The following is a 13,626-nucleotide window of genomic DNA, read 5'->3' on the forward strand; positions in this document are numbered from 1 at the left end:
GGCTACAACTGTCTATTTACATATATAGGTGTTATTGTCTTTAGAAGAAGTGATGATTCAATAGCATTTAAAGGAGTGTTAGAGGGTCAGCTATATTTAGTTGATTTTAATGATAACCAAGCTGAACTTGACACTTGCTTAATTGCTAAGACTAACATGTGTTGGCCCTAGCATCGTCGACTTGCCCATGTTGGGATGAAGAATCTCCACAAACTTCTAAAGGGAGAGCACATTTTAGGACTAACCAATGTTCATTTTGAGGAAGACAGGGTTTGTAGCGCATGCCAAGCAGGGAAGCAAGTTGGAGTCCACCATCCACACAAGAACATAACGACGATGGACAGGCCGCTCGAGCTACTCCACATGGACTTATTCGGCCCGATCGCTTACATAAGCATCGGCGGGAGTAAGTACTGTCTAGTTATTGTGGATGATTATTCTCGCTTCACTTGGGTATTCTTACCCAAGAGATCTTAAAAGGATTCTTGAGATGGGCTCAAAATGAGTTCTGTTTAAGGATAAAAAAGATAAGAAGGGACAATGGGACGGAGTTCGAGAATTCACAAATTGAAGGGTTTCTTGAGGAAGAGGGCATCAAGCATGAGTTCTCTTCTCCCTACACACCTCAACAAAATGGTGTAGTGGAAAGGAAGAATCGAACTCTATTGGACATGGCAAGAACCATGCTTGATGAGTACAAGACTCCGAACCCGTTTTGGGCCGAGGCGATTAACACCGCTTGCTACTCCATCAACCGGTTATATCTTCACCGAATCCTCAAGAAGACATCATATGAACTCCTCACTGGTAAAAAGCCCAATGTTTCATATTTTAGAGTCTTTGGGAGTAAATGCTTTATTCTTATTAAAAGAGGTAGAAAATCTAAATTTGCTCCTAAGGTTGTAGAAGGCTTTTTACTTGGTTATGACTCAAACACAAGGGCATATAGAGTCTTCAACAAATCCATTGTATTAGTTGAAGTTTCTTGTGACATTGTGTTTGATGAGACTAATGGCTCTCAAGTGGAGCAAGTTGATCTTGATGAATTAGATGATGAAGAGGCTCCATGCATCGCACTAAGGAACATGTCCATTGGGGATGTATGTCCTAAGGAATCCGAAGAGCCTCCACAAACACAAGATCAACCATCATCTTCCATGCAAGCATCTCCACCAACTCAAGATGAGAAACATGCTCAAGATAATGACGAAGAAAATCAAGAAGTTGAGCCACCTCAAGAGGAGAATATGGATCACGGGGAGATGAAGATGATCAAGACAAGGAAGATGATCAAGAAATTCAGGGTCAAAGACCGCCACACCCAAGAGTCCACCAAGCAATTCAACGAGATCACCCCGTCAACTCCATCCTTTGTGACATTCATAAGGGGGTAACCACTAAATCTCGAGTTGCTCATTTCTGTGAACATTACTCTTTTGTGTCTTCTATTGAGCCATACAGGATAGAGGATGCACGAAGAGATCAGATTGGGTGATGGTGATAGGAACGGGGGTGCCCGATCTTCCGTCAGGTGAAGATAACTATCGATTTGGTGGAGATGTCACACAGACGATCCGACTTCCAATCAACACGACTAGAACCCCACAATCGCAGCACCACTTCTCCTCTAGTTATCAACCGTGCACTGCGCGATTAACCTTGCCACGAGGGCTAATTCCTGCCTGAGAATCAAAGACACAAGCAAGAACAAGAAAGAACACAATCTAGAATATTGCAGATGAATGATTAAACTCACAAGTTGGGGTCTCACAAACCGATCTACGGCGGCTGTTCTCGACAGATCTAAACTTAAGCAAACCCCCCCACTAATGTGGCAGTTGCTGCTAAATAAATAGAGTATTAGGGCGTGCGTGACCCCTGGACTCGCCCCTAATGGGCTCCGACGCGATACACGACACAACGGCCCAACAGACGGTGTCGCAGCACCAAAACAGAATCTGAACGCTGACTTGTTTCAACGATTCCCATTGACTCCGGATGAATTTTAGGGTCGAACCAGTTGTGTTGGTTAGATAATCTCCTTATCTTTCCAACCATATCAAGTCTGTCGCAATCGGAATCCGGATGCATCTTGGGCATCCATTTTAGTGCAGACTGGTCCTGGAACCCGAGATGGACTTGCAGCCGAGTCGGACTTGATCTCCTTCCTGTTGTGGGCGCCCTTGCTGCTCCTCCTCAACACCTAGGCCTTTCCCAAGTTCTTGCTGGTCCTCGCCAAGGTTCCTAATCATCAAAACATCCATGGTCCCAAGCGTAAGCTCTAAAACACAATTGACTAGGGCAGAACGTACCTGGAGAATTAGCTGTCGTGCACGCGATCGTGTTATCGGTCCATTCATTGTATGTATAGAAGTGATGTCCTCATCATCCTCCCCCTCTTGAAGTGGAGTCTTCCTTGACTCAAGCTCATCTTTCTTCCCCCAAATACGGTTTCAAATATGCAATGTTAAATGTAGGACTAACCCGGAACTCGGGAGGCAACTCAAGTTTATATGCATTATCATTTATTTTCTCCAAAATCTTATATGGACCAGCAGCACGTGGCATCAATTTAGACTTTCTTAACTCTGGAAATCTATCTTTTCTCAAGTGCAACCACACTAAATCACCCACTTCAAGCTTAACTTGTTTTCTACCTTGACTACCAGCAATTCTATATTTTTCAGTCATCTTTCCAATGTTTGCTTTAGTTGAAGCATGAAGTTTCAAAATAAAGTCAGCATGCTCCTTAGCATCACTATGTACTTGCTCGGTAGTAGGTAGAGGCAAAAGATCAATAGGAGCACGAGGGTTAAAACCATACACTACCTAAAAAGGACTTACCTTGGTGGTGGAGTGTTCCGCCCGATTATATGCAAACTCCACATGCGGCAAACAATCTTCCCACATTTTCAAGTTTTTCTTCAATATTGCTCGCAGCATTGCAGACAATGTTCTATTCACAACTTCTGTTTGTCCATCAGTTTGGGGATGACAAGTAGTAGAAAACAACAATTTTGTCCCCAATTTGTTCCATATAGTACGCCAAAAATGACTCAAGAATTTTACATCACGATCTGAAACAATAGTAGAAGGCATACCATGCAAACAAACAATCTCTTTGAAAAAGAGGTTAGCAATATGAATGGCATCATCCGTTTTGTGACAAGGTATAAAATGTGCCATCTTAGAAAAACGATCAACAACAACAAAAACACTATCGCTCCCCCTTTTCGTCCTAGGCAATCCCAAAACAAAATCCATAGAAATATCCGCCCACGGAACTGAAGGAATAGGAAGAGGCATATACAAACCATGTGGGTTCAATCGGGACTTAGCTTTTTGACACGTCGTGCATTTTGCTACAAAGCGCTCAACATCACGTCGCATTCGAGGCCAAAAGAAGTGTGTGTACAGCACAGCCTCCATCTTCTTGGCACCGAAGTGACCCATCAAACCACCACCATGCGCTTCCTGCAACAACAAAAGACGAACCGAACCAACTAGAATGCATAGGCGGTTAGCTCTAAACAAGTATCCATCATTTAGCACAAATTTATTCCATGTATGGCCCTCTTTACAATTTAATGCAACCTCTTTAAAATCATCATCAAAAGCATATTGTCCCTTAATTGTTTCAAGTCCAAAAATACGACAATCAAGTTGAGACAACATAGCATAGCGTCTAGACAAAGCATCGGCAATCACATTATCATTCCCCTTTTTATATTTAATGATGTAAGGAAAAGTTTCAAGAAATTCTACCCACTTAGCATGTCTACGGTTCAGATTTGTTTGACTACGAAGATGCTTAACTGACTCATGAATAACAAATTCCTTAAACCACAAATAATGTTTCCATGTTTGCAAAGATCGTATGAGAGCATATAATTCTTTATCATGAGTAGAATAATTAAGAACAGGACCATTCATTTTTTCACTAAAATATGCAACGGGTTTACCTCCTTGCATCAAAACAGCACCAATGTCAACTCCACTTGCATCACATTCAAGTTCAAAACTCTTACCAAAGTCAGGAAGTTGGAGTAGTGGCGCGTGAGTAAGCTTCTCTTTTAAAAGAGCAAAAGAATCCTCTTGTGACTACCCCCAATTAAATGAAACACCCTTCTTGGTCCACTCATGTAATGGGGCAGCGATGGTGCTGAAATCCTTCACGAAACAACGATAAAATCCTGCAATTCCAAGAAAACTCTGTACTTGTGTCACCGTCGATGGCGTTGCCCAACTCTGAATAGCATGCACCTTGGCCTCATCAACCTCAATACCCTGTGTAGTGACAACATAGCCAAGAAACGATACGCGTTCGGTGCAAAAGGTGCATTTATCAAGGTTAGCAAATAAGCGTGCGGTGCGCAAAGCATCAAAAACAGCACGTAGATGGTCAAGATGTTCAGATAAACAAGTGTTGTAGATCAAGATATCATCAAAATAAACCACCACAAATTTTCCAATAAATGGGCGCAAAACCTCGTTCATCAAACGCATAAAAGTACTAGGGGCATTAGTTAATCCAAAAGGCATCACTAACCACTCATACAAGCCGAACTTGGTTTTAAAAGCAGTTTTCCATTCATCGCCTAATTTCATTCTAATTTGGTGGTATCCACTGCGCAAATCAATCTTAGAAAATATTTTAGAACCACTTAACTCATCAAGCATATCATCTAATCGAGGAATAGGATGATAGTACCGGATAGTGATGTTGTTAATGGCTCTACAATCTACACACATGCGCCAACTACCATCTTTCTTTGGAACCAAAATGACAGGAACAGAACAAGGACTAAGGCTCTCACGTACATACCCGCGGTCCAAAAGGTCTTGGACTTGGCGCTGAATCTCCTTAGTCTCCTCAGGATTTGCTCGATATGCAGCACGGTTGGGCAAGCTCACTCCAGGAATCAAATCAATCTGGTGCTCAATCCCACGAATGGGAGGAAGTCCTGGAGGTAACTCAGAGGGAAAAACATCTCGGAACTGCTGCAAAAGGTTAGTCACAGATGCAGGGAAAGTGCTAGCAATATCATCAATAGAAAAGAAAGCATCTTTGCAAACCAAGGCATAGCAACAAGCATCAGTAGCATGAGTTTCAAGAAGATCAGATTTAGTAGCAAGCATGACAGGAGCTTTCAATTTAATTTGTTGTTGAATTTCTGTCTCATTAGTTGGTTCCTTATGGGTATTTGCAGCTCTATCTTTATCAGCTTGTACAATTTCAGCAAGAGTCAAAGGTAGCAAAGTAATGTTTTTATCTTTATGCCTAAAAGTGTATGTATTACTCCTACCATGGTGACGTGCATCAGTATCATATTCCCAAGGTCTACCCAACAAAAGAGAACAAGCTTCCATAGGTACTACATCGCAATCCGCATAATCAGAATACATACCAATGGAGAAATGCACTCGTACCATGTGTGTTACTTTAACCTTGCCTGAATCATTGATCCACTAAATGTGGTATGGATGTGGTCGTGGACGTGTGGTCAAGCCAAGCTTCTTGACCAAATCTGAACTCACCAAATTATTGCAGCTTCCACCATCAATAATAACACGTGCACGCCGATTCTCGATGGCGAAGAAAGTCTGGAACAAATTATGGCGTTGCTGCTTCTCTGATGATTCAGGCTGAGCACTAAGAACACGCTGCACCATGATGCTTCGAAGGTTCATCGTAGCATCAGCACCAAGCATAACATCATCATTAGCAGCAACATCACTGGAGTCATCATCGTCATCCTCACCGTCGGAAGCACTAATGTAGCCATCATCCGTAGCAATGTATGTTCGCTGACTCGAGCAATCCTTCTTCACGTGACCAATCCCATGACAGCGGTGGCAAACAATACCCGAAGAACGACCACTGGAAGGTGCTGCGGGTGCTGGTGAATTCTGTTTCTTGGCGGGTACCTGCAAAGGAAGTTTACCAACATGTGCAGAAGGTGTCGAAGGAGGTCGCGTGGCGCTGTAGTGGTCGAAGGTGTATGACTCGAGGCAGGTGTGTGCGTCCGTGATGTAGAGGAGGCGCCAAAAGTAGTCCTAGGTCGATGTTGGCGTCCCTGCAATTCTTTCTCTGCAAGCATAGTAAAGTGGAACAACTTGTTGACAGTGTTAAAATCTTTGTAATCCACAATGTCCTGAATGTTATGCCGCAAACCTGAATAAAAATGGCAAAGAGCGTCCTCATGTCCCTCTACTATCCCACAACGCTGCAATCCCTTCTGAAGCTCAACATAATAATCTTGAACAGATTTATCCCCTTGCTCTAAATGCATCAATTTCTTACGCAATTCTCTATGATAAGATGGGGGAACAAATCTATCACGCATAGCTACCTTAAGATCTTCCTAAGTCGTAGGTGCTCTACCATCCCCAACTAGACCAGTCCACCAAACAATAGCAAAATCTTTAAATTCACTAGTGGCTTGTCTAACTTGATGTCGTTCAGGTACAAGGTGGGTTCCAAATTTCTGTTCTATCGTCATCTCTCAATCAAGATATCCCTCAGCATCATAATGACCCGAAAAAGATGGTATAGAAAATTTAATCTTAGCATAAGGGTCGTCAGGAGCACGATTGTTATTACCTTGCTGGTGGTGTTGGTGTGGCATACCTTCTGTGTTTTGATGAAGACGGCGACGTAGGCGCAAATCTCTGGTGGCCGCTTCATCATAATTACCTTCTTCATCAAACACGGCATCATCGGGAAGACGTGGACGAGGAGGTGGTGGTGGCAGCGGTGCTTGTTGTTGCGTATCCAACACAGCAAGTCTGTCGACGATCTGGGACAATCGTCGATCCAGCCTCTCGTAAGTCTTGCCAAGGTTCATGTCAATGAAGGCATCATGCACTGACTTGTGGACCGTCTCCTCCATTTGCTCCTTCAGGAGCTTGTTGTTTGCCTCAAGATCTTGGCGGCTAACACATTCATTGAAATCTGTAGGGATCCTTGCTTCCTCCTCGTCGCCTGCCATCGAAACAAACGGTGACGGTTATCCCTAATAATCTCACTACACGCTCCTCTCAGGTGGAACACAGGAACACACTCTAATGTATCTTACCAAGCTCTTACAAGTGTCTGACGAAATACAAGCAAAGGATGGTACAATCGGAGGCTGGTTCGTGATACTTACCAAGAGGTAGTGACACCGCGATTGCAAGGTCACAGCTGTATTGATCAGAAGAAAGTATGTGGAGCTCGGGAGGCCAAAAACTAATATCAAGGATTAGCAAAAATCGAGTGCAGATTAGCGAAGTTCAATAAGTGTCCAAATCACAAGTCACAATTGATGGCTAAGACATGTCCTATCGAAGCACAACAAGATAAAAGTAACAAACTAGCAGAATGGCAATTCTGTAAATAGCGCAGATTTTTCAGCACTAGTAGAAATCAAAGGCGTGTTTCCAAAGGAGTACCAGCAAACGAGCTCGAAATATTCTGAATTTTTTATCACTGATCCAAAATCACAATTGATGGAAGCACACAAAATTTCACTTGAAACAGAGTTGTATTGTGGCCTAGAGAAAATCACAAAGGATCTCTAAAATTCCTGAAAACACTTAAACAATTTTTTTAATTATCTTCCTGATTTTTTTTGAATTTTTTGACCGAACCAAACAGGCCGTAGGATAATTTGGGTCACCCCAGAATGGAATCAGAAATCTACTGTAAAAATTTGAGCTCAAACGGAGCACCGAGCGAAAAGTTATGCCTGTTTTATGGAAGGTACCTCAAGTTATGGTTTTCAAGGGCACAAATTGGTAGGAACCGTAGCGGCGGTTATAGAGCACAGGGCACAAACCTCCCTGGTATAAGCAATAGGTAAGCGCCAAATGATGAAACAAGGAGGGGCTGCAATGCAATGCGGCTTGCAAAATAATCTAGGGCTAGCGTGGCGATAATTCACACAAGGCGGCTAGCGAGGGCAAATCGAGTAATGTGGTGTCTCGACTTGTAATCTGGGTAAGGTGGATGGGCTAGCGGCGGAAACAAATAAAAGCGATAGAGCGATTGAACTACGATTACGAAACGACCTAAACCAGCAACAAGACTCGAACACGGACACAAATTCAACAAAGCAATCTGAAACGAAATTGTAAGGCTAAATAGGGTTATAGGACAGCGAAATTTTTTTATGGCAATTATCTGGAGTTATAGGATGAAAAACCTAAACTACACTAGGGTAAGCCTGACGGTAATACCTGAGTCTTTGAATACCACTTGATATGAACGGGGGTGCCCGATCTTCCGTCAGGTGAAGATAACTATCGATTTGGTGGAGATGTCACACAGACGATCCGACTTCCAATCAACACGACTAGAACCCCGCAATCGCAGCACCACTTCTCCTCTGGTTATCAACCATGCACTGCACGATTGACCTTGCCACGAGGGCTAATTCCTGCCTGAGAATCGAAGACACAAGCAAGAACAAGAAAAAACACAATCTAGAATATTGCGAGTGAATGATTAAACTCACAAGTTGGGGTCTCACCAACCGATCTACGACGGCTGTTCTCGACAGATCTAAACTTAAGCAAAACCCCCCTAATGTGGCGGTTGCTGCTAAATAAATAGAGTATTAGGGCGTGCGTGACCCCTGGACTCGCCCCTAATGGGCTCCGACGCGATACACGGACCAACGGCCCAACAGATGGTGTCGCAGCACCAAAACAGAATCTGAACGCTGACTTGTTTCGACGATTCCCGTTGACTCCGGACGAATTTTAGGGTGGAACCAGTTGGGTTGGTTAGATAATCTCCTTATTTTTCCAGCCATATCAAGTCCGTCGCACTCGGAGTCAGGATGCATCTTGGGCATTCATTTTAGTGCAGACTGGTCCTGGAACCCGAGATGGAATCGCAGCCGAGTCAGACTTGATCTCCTTCCTGTTGTGGGCACCCTTGCTGCTCCTCCTCAACACCTAGGCCTTTCCCAAGTCCTTGTTGGTCCTTGCCAAAGTTCCTGATCATCAATACATCTATGGCCCCAAGCGTAAGCTCTGAAACACAATTGACTACGACAGAACGTACCTGGAGAATTAGCTGTCGTGCACGCGATCATGTTATCGGTCCATTCATTGTATGTGTAGAAGTGATGTCCTCATCAGATGGCAATGCAAGAGGAGCTCAACAACTTCACGAGGAATGAGGTATGACATTTGGTTCCACGTCCTAATTAAAATGTTGTAGGTACCAAGTGGGTATTCCGCAACAAGCAAGATGAGCATGGTGTGGTGACAAGAAACAAAGCCCGACTTGTGGCCAAAGGTTATTCACAAGTCCAAGGTTTGGACTTTGATAAAACTTATGCACCCATAGCTAGTCTTGAGTCAATTCGTATATTACTTGCCTATGCTACTTACCATGGCTTCAAGCTTTATCAAATGGACGTGAAGAGTGCTTTCCTCAATGGACCCATCAAGGAAGAGGTCTATGTTGAGCAACCTCCCGGCTTTGAAGATGGTGAGTACCCTAACCATATGTATAAGCTCTCAAAGGCGCTTTATGGGCTCAAGCAAGCCCCAAGAGCATGGTATGAATGCCTGCGAGACTTCCTTATCACTAATGGCTTCAAAGTCGGTAAAGCCAATCCTACTCTCTTTACTAAAATTGTTGCAAAAGACTTGTTTGTATGCCAAGTTTATGTTGATGATATTATATTTGGGTCTACTAACAAGTCAACTTGTGAAGAGTTTAGTAGGATCATGATACAGAAATTTGAGATATCTATGATGGGGGAGTTGAAGTATTTCCTTGGATTTCAAATCAAGAAACTCCAAGATGGCACCTTCATCAGCCAAACAAAGTATATTCAAGACATACTTAAGAAGTTTGGAATGAAGGATGGAAAACCCATCAAGACACCCATGGGAACCAATGGGCATCTCGACCTCGACATGGGAGGTAAATCCGTAGATCAAAAGGTATATCGGTCGATGATAGGATCTTTACTCTACTTATGTGCTTCTCGACCGGATATTATGCTTTCTGTATGCATGTGTGCAAGGTTCTAGGCAGATCCTAAGGAAGTTCACCTTAGGGCTGTTGTCGGTACCCTGGATTAGGGGTACCCCTTACTACGGTATGAAGGCACGATGCCTGCGCGGCTACCCTTAGCCGTGCGGGGAACAGCCCCAGGGGTATCTCGTGAGCAGTTAAGGTGGCATTCTTGGAGACAACGTCATCGGGCCCAGAAGGCGTAGGACCCCTATGCGCACAACCCGGACCCCCGAAGTAAAGCAGCCCGGAGCCATTGGATAGGGTTCGGACCCCATCAAGTGAGCTCCGGACCACCCGTAACAAGGTCCCGGGAGAGGAAGTGTCGCAACCTAGGCATGGGTCTGGTATTGACGTGTGTCCAGGCTCTATCTGGAGCGCCTCCGCTCCCCACTCGGTTGAGGGTCTAATGCTACCACATGGCTTATTGTCCGTGATGTAGGCCAGCGGGCGGAGCATGATGTAAGGGCTCTAGGCCACGCATTTATTGCGGAAAGGACATGCCACCTGTCCACCTCTCTGAAAGGCGATGTGCCCCCACGACATTTATTGTGTCCTGTCCATTCCGCTGGCATGCGGCACCAGGGCCACTCTGCAGACGGCACACCTGTCCAGTCTGTTGCCGAAACAGTGTGCCCGTGCTACGTGGTGCACTGTGCTCATCCCTTGTGCAAGAAGCTTCCCCCAGCACGCCGAGACCACGCAGATCTCGGGTGTCAGGGCGCAAGAAGATTGCTCCAGCAGAATATATTAGTAGCTACATCCGCTATGTTCTTGGGCCCACATGTCGGGGCTCAGTACTCTTGTACATGTCCCCCTTTAGCTATAAAAGGGGAGGCATGCGACGTTACAACACAAGCTCAATCTTGAGGACACAGACCCAAGTCATCCAAGACAACTCAAGCTCTCAAGCAATATAACACACAGTGGAGTAGGGTATTACGCTCCGGCGGCCCGAACCACTCTAAACTCTTGCGTGTTCCTGTGTTCATTCCTTCATCTCGCAACAAGCAAAACGCTTAGGCCCCTTCTCATCTTAGGATTTAGGGCGAGTGCACTCCACCACCCGGCCAGAGATTTCCTCTCTGACATTTGGCGCGCCAGGTAGGGGGCTAGGCTTTAGGTTTTTGCTTGTTTTCTCGCTCAGCATGATGGTGCAAATCGTTGAGCACCGCGCCGAGACTTCGGTGGATTTCGTGGTGGAGGAAGAAGCTGCGTCTTCCACACCACAGGTTCCCAACCGCCCTGTCCCGGACACTACTGCTGTGCACGCCGCACGGCAGCATACAGCTGTACAGACATCCCGAACTCCATCAAGGGCGACTCCGGGAGCATTGTCAACAGCCAGGGAGTTGCTGCGACACCGTCCAAGCTCCACGGCCTCACTGGGGGCCATGAAGCAATGGCGCGACGACGTCGACCGACTGCTCGGTATGACACATTCTACCTCGACCAGGTCGAGGCCACGGTCATCCCGGCGCCAACATGAGGCGTCGGCGTTTGTGCGCTCACCCTCAGTGAGGGGCGCATAGACCAACAACCTTCGGGCAGAACTCAACCGCAGGCGTGCGGGAGAGGACGCCCGGGTCTCTTTGGAAAGGGCGCGCGAGCGCCGCCAAAACATCAAGGGTTGCAACCTCGATCAAGACTTCGCCGCAGTAGCACCGCAAACGTCGGCGGGTGCCCGGATCCAGGCCGGTGTCCCATTGACTGGCGTAGGCTGCGCCGCTCTCGCGGATCATATCCACGCGGCATCTTGGCCATCTAAGTTCCGACCGCACTTGCCAGAAAAGTACGACGCTACGTCAAACCCGTCAGAATTTCTGCAAGTATACGTCACCGCCATCACGACAGCAGGTGGAAACACTGCCGTGATGGCGACATATTTTCATCTCACCTTGTCTGGACCAGCCCGGACTTGGCTCATGAACCTTGCCCCAGGGTCGATCTACTTCTGGGAAGATCTCTGCGCGCGGTTTGTTGCAAACTTCGCCAGTGCTTACCAGCAACATGGCATGGAGGCCCACCTCCACGCAGTGAGGCAAGAGCCCGGAGAAACTCTCCGGACATTTATCTCCCGCTTCACCAAGGTGTGAGGTACTATACCTCTCATCTCCGATGCTTCTATCATCACGGCCTTCCGCCAGGGGGTATGTGATAAAAAGATGTTGGAGAAGTTGGCCACGCATGACGTGGAAACGGTCCCCACTCTCTTTGCTTTGGCCGACAAGTGCGCCAGGGCTGCTGAGGGTCGTGCGTGGCACTCAGCGCCACAGATCGGGGCTGCCCAAGCAGGCGGCTCAGGTGCCGTCGCTCAGGACGGCAAGAAAAGGAAGAAAAAGAACTGTGGCAACGAGAAGCCGCACTCCGCCGCTCTGGTCGTGGCAGCTGCGACTGGGGGCCGGGGCGACCGCAACAAACGCCCACGACGACCGAGGGGTAACAGCGGCACATGCCCCGTGCACCCCAGCGGTCGCCATAGTGCCGCAGAATGCCACGAGATCATCGACCTCGCGAAACGTGTCAGCGCGTGGCGCGAGCAGTCTTCCGGGGATGGCTCCCCACCTCGTCGCCGACTCGGCAAGGAAAAGGCCGACGACAAAGAGGTGGCCGTGGCCGAACCGGACCTCGGGTATCAATCACCCGAGGGGGTCCTGAGGATGTCTTCACTGGAGACTCCAATTCCGGTGAAGGCAACTAGACGGACCACCAGGGGGCCCCGTGCTACTTGGCCTGCGGGGCCGAAGTCTGCCTTCCCCCCGGAAACCCTTCTGGACTCCCCACGGGTCCAACCTTTCGATGGGTTTGTGTAGGGGCCACTACAACGTGAGGACGTGGACTCAAGCGGCGGACTCAGGTGTCAAGTCGCAACCCGAAATGCACATCGTAACCAAGCGCCCAAGTACTATGGTCGACGGTTCGTGCATAGTAGGGAACCCAGGGTCGGAACCTAATCCTGCGGCAAAGTACTGAACCAAGAGGGGATCTGTAACCTCTACCCCAGCAGGGAGGAACCCCTCAAGGCGATGGAAATATGCCAACCCGAGGGATGCCAACTTTGCTATAGCTGAAGAAGTACCCCTTCCTATCCTAGTAAGTTCATAGAAGCAACTCTGAGGGGATAGATTTTTCTCCTTTCATAATTAAATTTTGCATATGTGTACACCAGCCCGGTGAGGTCTGCCCACATAACCTGGCCTGATGGTTTACACCCATGCATATCAAGTTATAAAGAGGAAATTCACCCCCTCGGACGCGTTTCTATGACAACTTTATCTTCCTGCTCCATGGATTTGGCCTATAGTTTTCAGATAATACCTTTTATCTAACCCACCCGCACGGTTCCCCATCTGTCCTAACATGACGACATCCGAATTGAGCTGTCAGGCTTGCAGTTTAGGACCTCCTTTACGAAAGCAGGGAGGTCTGATAGCCTGGGGGCCGGTTCCAAAGAACGGAAGCTCGTTCCATGGAATGGTCCGGAGCAGTGTAGCCGCTTAGCCTGGTCTCGTACCGTAAGCCTGCACAACCCACCATTTTGTGACGGGTACCTTAGTATTTGGAACTATAGCTATGTGGGTCCGACAACCTAGGGTCCGACTCAGGAA

This window comes from Zea mays, chromosome 4, assembly GCF_902167145.1.
Source record: "Zea mays cultivar B73 chromosome 4, Zm-B73-REFERENCE-NAM-5.0, whole genome shotgun sequence".
Taxonomy (NCBI): Eukaryota; Viridiplantae; Streptophyta; class Magnoliopsida; order Poales; family Poaceae; genus Zea; species Zea mays.